At 39.8% G+C, this 11,820-nt stretch overlaps 2 long non-coding RNA genes across 6 annotated transcripts in view; one reads left to right on the plus strand and one right to left on the minus strand.

Moving 5' to 3' along the window:
• LOC311432835 lies at positions 1-3,790 on the minus strand. The gene is made up of 2 exons (XR_014690373.1): positions 3,584-3,790; positions 1-240 (listed from the first exon to the last, which is right to left on the minus strand). It is a non-coding gene; the product is annotated as an uncharacterized lncRNA (long non-coding RNA).
• Positions 3,781-11,820, plus strand: part of LOC311432834 — a 22,550-nt gene continuing 14,510 nt past the window's right edge. For 3 of the 5 annotated variants that reach the window (XR_014690369.1, XR_014690370.1, XR_014690372.1), the window contains exons 1-3: positions 5,769-8,567; positions 10,448-10,498; positions 11,233-11,389. This is a non-coding gene — a long non-coding RNA (uncharacterized lncRNA). Of the gene's footprint in view, positions 3,878-5,768; positions 8,568-10,447; positions 10,499-11,232; positions 11,390-11,820 lie in introns of those variants that run through there. The other 2 variants (XR_014690368.1, XR_014690371.1) reach the window with 2 other exon arrangements.

Consider the following 11,820-nt stretch of genomic DNA (forward strand, 5'->3'; position numbering starts at 1 on the left):
AAATGGTCCAGGAAACGTTTAATGAGTGAAAAATATTACATAGCTGACTGAAATGGTTTTATAATCTAAATGTATACACATATATTTATCTAAGGAAGCACAAATAAATAAGGGAGCAGGCTGGATGGTGGTATTTTGGTAGCTCCTTAAGTGGTTCCTTTTCTGACAGGCTGTACAGCTTACAAGCCAGGCGGGGTTGCCCTGCTCCTGCCACCTTCCTTTCCACTCCTCCGGCATCCTCTGTAAGGAAAAGACACGGAACTTAACGATTTAAATGGGAAAAATGAAAAAATACATATATATAAATAAAAGACCATCTCCGTTCCGGTGGTCAGGAAGCCGAGAAATTCAGACTTGGGCCGCGAGGCGGCAGCAGGGGCGAGGCGGCCTCCCTCAGGGCCTGGCCCCGCTTCCTCAGCAGCTGGTTCCCCTTCCACACACACCGTCCTCGGTGCCCCCCAGCCTCGCTCGCTGCCTTTCTCCTTTTCTCCTGGGCTTTCTCCTTTTCCACTCCCTGCCCCGAGGCCAGCAGGTGACACGAAACCTAAAGCTGGGATGAGGGAGTCAGTCAGGAGACCAAAGCAAGAGGCGCCTTGAGCTTGAGCTCAACCGCGCCGTGTTGCTGTTCTGTAACAAATTCCACGTGAATATTATTCATCAACACGTGTTTTTAGAGTTTAACCAAACTCAGGCTGCCTTCCACTTTACACTTCCCTGTTGTTTTAACAACAGAAGTCTCCCAAGTATCTCTGAAATACAAGTTTGCTACTGTACCTAAAAGGATGCACTCAACAAGAATTGACACTCTGGTTCTCTGCAGGGCGAGAAGAATTCACAATTTTTCCCTAGTTTTACATGGTAGTTACCGTACTTTTTAGCTCTTCTCTGCAGGTAATAGGTATTCCTGCATGTACACCTAAATTATACAGCACATTAGCCACCATAAGGTGACACCCTGTTACTTAAACTTCCATTTTTCCACTTACAGAGGCAAGGAGATCATTCTTGCGCTGCATTAGTGCTACACCAGACAATGAATTTTAGCTAAGTTAAGCCGTGTTTCTCACTTCACAGAATATGACAACAGAGCAGAAGGCATTACTCACCCATCAAGCCGAAGTCAAGCTAAGGGGAAAACAAATCAGATGGTGAATGGATGTAAGATTGCTACCTGACTGGTTTCTAGCTGGCCTGCCTGGTTTTCATGTTGCCTTACTGGCTTTTGATGACAACAAATGGGCTGGCTTATGTACATTAGCACTAACATGACGAATTGCTTGGATTGCAATTCAGTTGTTTCTGGAGCTGGATTCTCAGACAAGTGGCAACACAAAGCTGGAATAATTGAAAGCAACTCACTCTCTTTATTCTGTACAGCAGTTATCTGCATGGTGCTTGAAAGGCTTTAGTGTTGATCTGCTACAGATTTCATGATTGTGCCAGCCACAAGAAAACGGCATGTGGAACAAAGAATAATGGTATTTGGAAAGGATGTAGTTAGCTGTCAGCTCTCTAATACTATGAACAGTCCTAGTGAGAATAGGAATTAGAAATAAAGCTGTTGTGAAATTAACTGTTTTTAAATTTAAGCTGTGTTACATGCATTTTTTAAAAATACTAAAACTAGTCCTGCCAGAGTTAAATACCATTCTTATTTTTTGTTATTGTTTTCGTTTGTTTGGGGGGGGGGGAGGGGGGAGGATGGACGGATGGGGGCGTAGGGGTATGAATGTTTGTGCGTCGTTTCTGAATGTTTTTAGAATGTTTTAAGATTAACAATCGCATTAAATTGATGTATCTGTAGCTCTTGTGAAGTAAAGAGATATCTTTTCAATATAAATAATTAATTTTTCTATGCCAGCTGCTATAACATACAAAGAAGATTCAGCACATTTTCTGCACTCAAAACACTAGAGGGAAAACAGAATAGCTTTTGGTATCTCAACAACTCCTCTTTCTTATGAACATTAATTAAACTAATTAATCAACTACTGTGAACACAAAGCTTGAGTAGGCCATTGGAAGGCACCAAATCAGACATCTGTGAAAAAAGTGAAGTCTGGATAGTTACAAGAAAAACTAGAAAAGCTGCATCTGTATTTCTCACCTGCAGAATCTTTCTTACAGAAAGCACTTCACTGGTAGTAGCAACTGTGATATAAAATCCCGCAGAAGTAAGGCATATGTTTTTCATGTGACCTTATTTATGCAAATTCAGTCACCTTTAGGACTCTCATCTGGGCCTAGGAGTACCTTAATCATCTGTAGGAATTTAGAGTGAGGTAGCTAACCAACGTTAATTATTCCAAGGTAAAGGTCAATCACCTTTAGTAGTGATGACAAAGATCATAGTTAGACCAGACATTCCTGAGTAACCAGAAGATTGGTTTTGTGTTTTTCTCCATTACCTTAGAACAACAACATAACTTGTATTTATCTTTATCTTTTGAAAAGATGAACCTTTCATGACTCAACTTCTTTAGAGATGAAGATTAGAGATTCTTTAGGTACCATCAATTCAAATACTGCTATAGTTTTAATTGACTGGTTAACAATTCAAAGCCTACATTGATCTTGTTTAAGTGGTACTATACACCAAATTTTCAGAACCTTTTATTTGAGAAGTATTGAAGTAGCTGAAATTTTACTAACAATATTTAGCCAAAGGAGGACTCCTGAGCTACAGAAAGGCATGAGCTTTTGTCATCAGAAAACTATCTTGGCTTTTGCCTGAAGAAAATTTTGAGTTCCTTGTTTCTTCCTCATTTTTTTTTTTTTTTTTTTTTTTTAATATTTAGCAATATGCAAAGACAGTGAAGTTACAAATGCACAACAGATGGGCTACTGCCAAAATTTTCAGAGACTCCAAGGAACTGAGACAGATGGGAGCAAGCTGGAGCAGCAAAACCTACATAATTTGAGCAGCTGTGCTGGAAGGAGAGATCAACGGTGGGTTTTCCCATCCTCGTGAAAAATGGCCTTTGCTTGCTAGCAGTTAACCTGATGTCTGGTGTTGACACTTGAGAGATCAACATTTTTCTTCTGTAGAACAGGGCAAGTTTTTACAGTTTACAAACCAGCCCTATGTTTTATAGTCTCTTTAAGAAGGAAAAAAATATGAAAATAACAGGGAAAGATATATTGTATATCCAAGTAATTTAAAGAGTCACGCTCCCAAGTGCCATCAACTACCAGGAATGTGTTTATGACATAACAATTCCATCCTCCGTAAACATGGATTGATATACGTATTTTTAAATTACTTTTTCTAGCCTTCACCTTCACTGCAATGCCTTAAAAAATGCATGGACGTAAATCTAATTATGAATTTACATGTTTAAAAATTTACAATAAGGTATTTTTGCTTATTTAAAGGTCTATACACTTGGCTGCAATTTTTGCTACTTTGGCCATCACATGTGAGAAACCTAGGGCAAAACCTGCTCTTGCCAACACTGCCTTCCCTATCCCTGAAAAGTCCAGTAGGCAGCTGTAACGTTGGGCTGCTTGGGAGGGAAGATGAGGGCTGGATGCCATGAAATGCCCTCACTGTACAGGCGAGGCTGTACTTTTGGAGACTTACCGACTGGCCCAGCGATAACATCAGGAGCTAGGATGTGCCTGAGGTATGGTGTCTCTCTGTGCGTGTGATGGTGAACCTCTCCTCCCAGCTGTTTCATCACCTCACATGAAGAAGAAAAGGAAAAAAAAAAAAAAAAAAGGAATAGGGGTGTTGGAGGGAAGAGTTATGCTGGTGGGGTGCTGCAACAGAAGGTTCCAGCACCGGGTGGAGCCCTGGCAGCTTCTGAGGGCGGGAGGAGGAGAGCCCTCGGGTGTGGGTTTGGTGTCTGCCTGAGCAGCCCTCGAAGGAGAGGAGGTTTGTGTGCAGTCTTTTCTGTAGTCTTTTCCTCAGAGAAAACTGTGGGTTTCACAGTGTAGTGTGAAACCCACACTGTAGGGGTTAGGGCACGCTGGCTCTGAGGAGGGGCGTGCAGGTAGGTGCCCTCAGCTGGCAGTGTTAGTGGGGTGGTCCTGGGGGTTCTTCTGTGGTGCTGCCGTGGCTCGGGCTCCAGCTTCCAACACCTTGCACCAATTTTGTATCATGTTAGTTTAATAGCTGTTGTTTCTTTTATCTTCTGATGCTGCTCAGCTGAAGTTTGCTCAGTGTATTGTTATTATGATTTCCTGAGCAGAAATCATCAAAGTTGGTGCGTATTGTATCCTTTCACTAAATTCTGCTGTGCGTTTGTGTGGTGAGGCACATGCAGGATGTTTATTTCATGCGAGAATGTGGCAAAAAGAGAAGTAAGCTGTGAATAATGATGACTTTTCAACTGGAATTTGAGAGATGTGATTTTATGATGTTACAGAAGTACAGTATGTAAGATGCGTTAAAATCATATAATTAAAGTCTAGCCCCCCATTTTTTCCATGGAGAAGACATAAACCAGCTTTGTAGGTGGGGAAATACTACCTGAAGATGTATTTTCTGCTGTGCTTCTGTTTAAACTGAACACAAAGAGGAGCTGCTGTAGGTCACTGTCTGTGTGTGAAGGATGGAAACAAGCTCAGGGATGTTTCTGCTGCTTGAAAATCTTACTGAAGGCTGAGCACCAATGCCCCTGTTCCAGCACAGACTAGTCCTCTGTCTGCAGTAGTACCAGTAAAGACAGCTAAGTCCAACTGATACTAAACAGGTTTTATAAAGCAGAGTAATTTTTTTTTCTTTTAATTACAAAAGCTGTATTTTTTCTATTTAATCAGAAATAAATCTGATATTTGTCTATATTAGATAGAAGTAGTAAACTGGGCTCTTTGTGGTGCTCAGTTGATCTTTCCAAATTTAAAGCAGAAACCAGAAGTGTTAAAATACACATTGGATGGAAGCTATTTCAAAAAACATTTATCTAAATTTCAGAATAAATTTCTGGTCGAGAGAAAATAGAGGGAAAAACAGGAAAAGAAATTACGTGATTGATGAGCAGGGCAAGGGTGTGCTTTGAAAGGTAAAACCTCATTCTTCAAAATGTTGAAGACTATATAAACAAGGAAAATGAGATCGTCAATTCTCATCCAATGTAAAAATGTCAGTGGAAAAAGAGTTTAAAAAAAAAAATTGATTTTTTTTTTCTTAAGGTTGTCAGGCAGAAATATAGAAAGTCTGTCAAAGAAATAGACAAGGTGTAAAAGAAACATTCTGGGAGAGAAAGAAAGGGGCAAGGTAGAAGGAAATAGATTACATTCTTGTATTCTTGTTCATTATAAAGCCTAGGGCCTATTGGTGCAGGGAATGTGGTGGAGGGAGTGTCTCAGGTTCAAGTAGTAGAAGAGGTTAAAGAATATATTATTTTCTTTAAAATATATATATTAAAGAAAATTGCCAGAACCGGTGTGCGCAGTTGAGTTGTAAGCCTGAGCCTGTGTGGGCTTCCCTTAACTAAGCTGTGTAGCTGTGCTTTACCATTCAGAAGCAGGCATAATGTAACCAAGTTCCTGTCTGGGCGGCATGGACACAGGGATAATAGTAAGACAAGTAGAAAGGTACTGTTTGTTTGCTTACAATATAGGTATTTTTAAGTCTTAGTTGACTTTTACTCAGAAAGAATACTAACTAAAAAAAAAAAGTGGGGGGAGGGGTAAATCTGTAAGGTTTACTGGCCTTTTTTTTTTTTTTCTTTAATTGCTTTGAAATAGTTAATAAAATGCTGAGAGCTACATATTCCTGTCTGTTGGTGAATCGTGTTATTTTGTGAGAGATTTTAGATCATCTATTTTTGTCAATCATATGGCGAGCAGAAGGCATTTGGGCTAAAAGAAGGAAAAAAATATTGAGTGGAATTTCTAGTAATCAAGCCAGCTAACGTAGAGCTATTTCGTTTCTTTAGTGTTTTGAAATGTACAGTGCCATGACTGGCATAAATCCAAGTCACTTCTGAAAGTGGGATTTATGTCACTCTACTGCTCTGGAATGTTCTCATCATAACAAAATGCTGTGTTTCTAGGTACTGCGTGACTAAATAAAGCAACTTCTGAGTCTTTCAGAGCTTTTTTCCCACAAAAATACAACTGGTCCTGTAAAAACATCATAGGGTAGAAGTCCCAGCAAGCTTTCTTACTTCGCCAGACCTATTGACCGCTGTCTGTCAGACAGCTGCAGGAATGTCTATGGTAGCTGCAAAATAATTGCAGCTGTAAGAACATAATTATTTTCTACAAATGAACTTCAGGTGCTTCTATCTAAGCTGATTAAGTTTTAATCTCAGAGGGAAAATATTTTTTTCCCCAAACCAGCTGTTTCAGTCAGACTGAGGGAGGGAGCAAGTAACAAGTTTGTTAATGGGAGAGATGAGCGTGTGTTGGACATTTGGCACAGGGGTTTGTGGTTAAACCGCTGGTCCTCATCAGGCAGGGAGAGAATTGGGATCACGGATGCTGCAAAAGCATTTTACAATTTCAGAAAGTGAGGTTAACGCTGGTGATATAACTAAGGGGAGTGCTGGCTGGTGAATTGTAGCTCTTCTCTCTCTGGTCAGTGATAATTAGCATCTTGCTGCTTCACCTCTTTGGTTCTCCTGCTTCCTCTAGAGGATTCTGCTTGCTCTTCTTTTTGTTACCAGATGTACTGTTCCTAAAATAGTAGTATTTCCAGAATACCTTTGGGTTTAAAAAAAAAAAAAAGCTGGAATTGTTGTGAACCACAGTTGTTGTTTTATCTTGTTTTATCTTTACTTGGACTTCTCTTGGTTAAGGTGTTCAGAGGTTTTCTGTACTGTGTTTTTGGAAGCAGTGTGCATCCTGAAACATGCCATGCTGTGACACTTCTAAAATCTTACCAACATTTGACTTCTGGTACTTAGAAACTACAGATATCGTAGTGCTTAGAATCTACAGATACCATGATGGGTATTGGGCAAAGGAAAAGAAGAAGGAAGGGACTTTTATTGCTAAAGGATGATCTATGTGACTTGTCCAAAACAGCAGGATGTTCGGGAAGAAAAACATTGTCATTCATAAAAATTGTTAACACTGCCAGTGGAACTTTCAAGAAAAGTAAAGAGGTTGTGTTTTGCATTAAAGTATCTCCACAGAACATCCTCATCCTTTCTAGAGTTAGTACTTAGAACCATTTCATAGATTCTTAAAGAGAAATGTAAACACGGGATGCTTTGCTTTAAGTGTTTTTCTGTGAACCACTTCTATTCCCTTTCTGAGATTCCTAGTCCTGATGCCACAATACTGTGCTTAAAAAAAAAAAAAAAAAAAAAAAAAAAAAGGTTTAGGTAATATTTTTAAAAATCTGATTTCAATTGGAAGAGCAGGACCGCAACGAACTTAATTCTCAAGGTTTAACAGGTGACAGACAGTAAGTCTGCAGGAAATGGCATATGAATAGTTGCTTCTGTGTTAAAGTTAGTATGCCCAGAGTACCAAATACTTTAAACACTGGATATTTTTAAAGGGTTTTAACCAAGTTAATTGCTTGCCTTTCCATTACTGCCTGCTTTTTCTTTTTATCCATTGAATTGTCGCTTTCTGACTGCCTAATAAGCAAGCAGTTGGTCAGTGATTAATGTGACACACACAAATTATGGCAGTTGTCAGCACTCTGAAGCAGCAGCTATTTGGGCAAAGCTGTTCGTTGTGGCTTCAACCCTCCAAGCTGAGTGACAGGATATAGAGATTGTGTACGTAAGAGGCTAAAACCTGTGTTGGTACTTGATTGTTGTGGCAATGAGATTGTCAGTCATAATAGGTTAACAAATCTGCATGTTCCAGTTCTAGCAAAGTAGATCTCTTTTGCTTGCTTTACTTCTAATTTATATCATAATTCACTTATAGCATAATCATAAATGATTTTTTATCATCACTTTAAGAGAGAAGACTCTAGTAATTGACTTAAAATAACAGCAAATGTTCTGTTTTCTCCGTGTTTTCAGACTCCGATCCTGCAGAGCTGAAACCAAAGCACTGGACAGAGCTTTCCATGCTGTTTCATTGCAGCCATGATTTTATAATTATTATTATTTTTTAATTTTTAATTATATACGTCTGATTTGTATATGTATATGTGAGTGTGCTTGAGTATCTGGTAGTATAGTCACCCCTTAAGAGCTCCCAAGAGAGGCAGGTAACAGGAACTATTATTTTGTTTCTCAAATGCTCCTTTTGCATCAGAGCTTTTTGGTTTTGTCCCTTGTGTAACGTGGGCCCTGAGCTCTATTGCCACAGGAACAACTGGAAAACCTGCCGCTGTATTCTGCAGTCACGTCTGCTAGGTTGTGAAATGTGGAAGTGGCACTTGGCTCATGATCTTCCACTTCGGAAGTGGAGTTTCCTCGAAGCAGGCAGAATTGCTTGGTGTGAACATAAAGCTATGATTGCTTAGAAGCACAGCCCTTCTGTTACCCAGATGCAGTTCAGCTGAGTTCAGCCAAGGAGTCCAGCTTTCTGGCTAGGCCAGATTCCCCCCGAGGCTGTCAAGACCAGTTTGTTAAAACGAAGACCTAATTGCTTTGGCATTGCACTGGAAAGGGGTGGCCTGTTATCCCCCACCGAAGGTGCTGAAGGTAAGAAATTGGGCTGGAGTGCTGTTTGGGTGCAAATTGGGTGGGTGTGGGCTGACAGCATTGCTTGTCCCTGAGGGAAGCAGGTCGCTGTGGCTGGTACATAGCGAGCCCGGGCGGCCCCTGGCGGCCAAGGGGAATTAGCTCAAATGGTAGAGCGCTCGCTTAGCATGCGAGAGGTAGCGGGATCGATGCCCGCATTCTCCAGGGAACGTTTTTGGTATTTAATCTTTGTGCAGAACTTAAAAATATTTCCTATTCATACCGTTATACTACCAAAAAAAAGAAAAACAGGTGACAGTAAGTCTGCAGGAAATGTTGTACGAGTAGTCACTTCATTTGCTGCCTCCAGCAGTTCCCTCTATAGCCATGAGGAAATGCTTCCTGGTTTTTTGTTTGGTTTTTTTTTTTTTTTCCATTACCAGTCAAAATGGTTTTCTTTTCTGCTCTGGGAGAGACATTTGTAAACTTCTGTTTTCGCTAACATTGTGGGAGGTGCCTGCACACACAGACAAAAAATGCACACAAAAAATATATTCCTATTGACAGGTTTTAAGGAGTGAAACAAAAGCACCCTGACAGGTATCACTGCCTCTTCTGCTTTTTGGCCACAATACAACTTTCGTACCCTATTATGCTGTAGGGCTTTTTAAAATACAGACACATTTTCCCAAAGCAGTTTTGTAAGGATTAAAATAAACCAGTTTTAGTAAGCGTCTGCAGAGTGTTAATGGCTTAAGCTGTTAACGTTGATCAGAGTGCCTTTTTAGAGTGCAAATCGTTTTCTTATAAAGGGTTGAGCAACAAATTGAATGAATGATGAGAGGATTGAAAGTGAGGCACTGTGAGTGACTGGGGGCAGAAAAGCAGGTGAGCTAACTAGCTAAATAAGCTAATTTTGGAAAATTGATTTGTAAAATACAATGCGTGATTAATGTCACTTGAAACTCTGTTAGGAAGATGTGTGTCCTGTCAATCGTAGATACAAGGCATGCAAGGAAGCTGGAGAGATGGCAATTCTGCAGTGCACTGAGGAGATATTTATATAAAATACATGCTGCTGTGCTTCCTTACAGACAATTTTGGTAAATTTACATATAACCAAGAAAAAAAAAATCACACACTAAAAGCCAATGAAATGGTCAGAAATTAATTTTAGTTGCTGTGTTACAGAATAACATTGCTTTTTTTTTTAGATTTGACAAGCGTAGCCCACTTATTGAAATTTCTTCACGTTCAGTTTGTCTCATGAAATGGTGTCTGTCACCAGATAAGTATTTTCTTTCACAAACTTGAGAAATTTATGGAAGAAAAGCTTTATCTTCGTCAAGCACTGGGGTTTGGTCAAAACACTGGAGAATGCGGGCATCGATCCCGCTACCTCTCGCATGCTAAGCGAGCGCTCTACCATTTGAGCTAATTCCCCTTGGTGAACACTGCAGAGAGTGGCCGCACTTCTGCAGAATCGCTCCCGGCTGCTCTCATCCTTCCCTTTTGCTGAGCTGGTTGGCTTATCCTGGAGCGCTGAATCATTGGTGTGCTTATGTGCAAAGTCTTTTAGCTTAAAAGTCAGTGTTCACCCAACACAGGAGAAGCCGTGCTGCTGATGCACTTTCTGCTGCGTTACTTTGATAAAGTAATACTTGGGCAACACCTCCACTAGTGTTTTTGTAGGAAGACAAGAGAACTGTTTTGTTTTTTACTTCTTACAATGCAGATACCGAAAGGCTTGTAAATGTAGAAAGTACACTGATAGTAGTCACTGAACGGCAATTTTGTTTTTCAGGTCTTCCTTTCTTTTCCACCTTTATTTTCTGTTAACATTTTACTTAGCTGTATGTAAATGATAAATATAACAGTTCAAACACTCATTCTTTTCATAGGTTGTGGAAATAAAGTACTCATTTATCTCAACCTGCTAAATTATATTCTAGGTATGTCTACCTTTCTGTATTGACTTTGATGATTCAGATACAATAGTATGGCACCTTAAATATATGGGGTCACTAAAAACACTTCAGAAATAGAAGAAGTCAGGTGTGGCCAACCAACAAATTCCTTGGGAAGTTATTTAGGAAAAAGGCTGCTGTGGATTTGTGAGAGGCTGTGGGGGTAAAATACAATGCGAAGTCTGCTCATACAGATCATGTACTCTTAATCCTAAATCAAGTCGTACTTTGCAGTAAGAAGTACTTTGGCAAAGCTCTGTTGCCAGGTTGTTAAATCAAGGGGTGCTTTTTAGATTTAAAGAATAAAAACATAGTTTACAATGAGAAATGATATATCAGTGTAACCAAAGACAACAGAGGCAATGAAAATTATATAATGCAAGATTTCTGACTTGCAGTTTAAATGCAGAGAAGTTGGTTCTGGTAGTAAAGTAAAACACGCAGCAATCCAACAGTGCATGCGCTGTCAGTTATTTTTTCTAATGGCTTTAGCTTACTGACAGCATCCTCTCAGAAGAAAATAAATTATGAAATTAAATACCACCTAGTTAGAACTTGTATAGAGTAAGATTGTGTTTAAAAACTAGCACAATACAGATTCAGGATGGGACATGGAACTGAAACTGCTTTAGTATCACTGCAAATACTCTCCTATAACTTACACTCTTCTACATTTCCTCAATCTCCACGCAATAATAGATAAAGATTCGTTCTTACAGCTCCTTGCAGTACCTTGTAACTGACTATATCGGCCTCATTGGAGTAAACTGGAAAACAAATGTGCATAAGTGCTTTGAGTCCTTCCCACATCTCAGGCCAGGTGATGGCCCACGGCAAATCTGCAGCTTGGATCTTTCCCATGTGGAATCTCACAAGGTTTGCCTCCATTTCCAGTTTTCTTTATCTACCCTGTGCAGCCTGAATCAGTTTGAAAATGGCAGATGACCTCTCTGTACTTCTCATCAGCAAATCTCTCTGCTGCCACTGACATGGCTAAGGCTTGGAAAAGCCAGCTCATAGTTTATTTGATGCCTAAGTCAGATAAGGGTGAGGGAAGACCTCTGCAATAGTGAGTGCTATTTCCGTTCATTAAAAATGTCTATTTCATTTTGACAGTCCATTGTTTTGTGATCTTGATTTGTTATGATTGCAAAGTTTTTTCATGTAAGAAGATGAGTAACACTTTGTAACTTCTCCTTTAGGTTGGGAGAATTTCCTTACCCACATTGCTGCAAATAAGCCAACCTTTTTAATTCCTTTTTTCTTCTCTGTCCTGTGTTTCAGCTGAGAAGGCCTCATGTACGCAT

The sequence above is a fragment of the Aythya ferina genome (genome assembly GCF_964211825.1).
Source record: "Aythya ferina genome assembly, chromosome: 2".
In the NCBI taxonomy this organism is placed as follows: domain Eukaryota; kingdom Metazoa; phylum Chordata; class Aves; order Anseriformes; family Anatidae; genus Aythya; species Aythya ferina.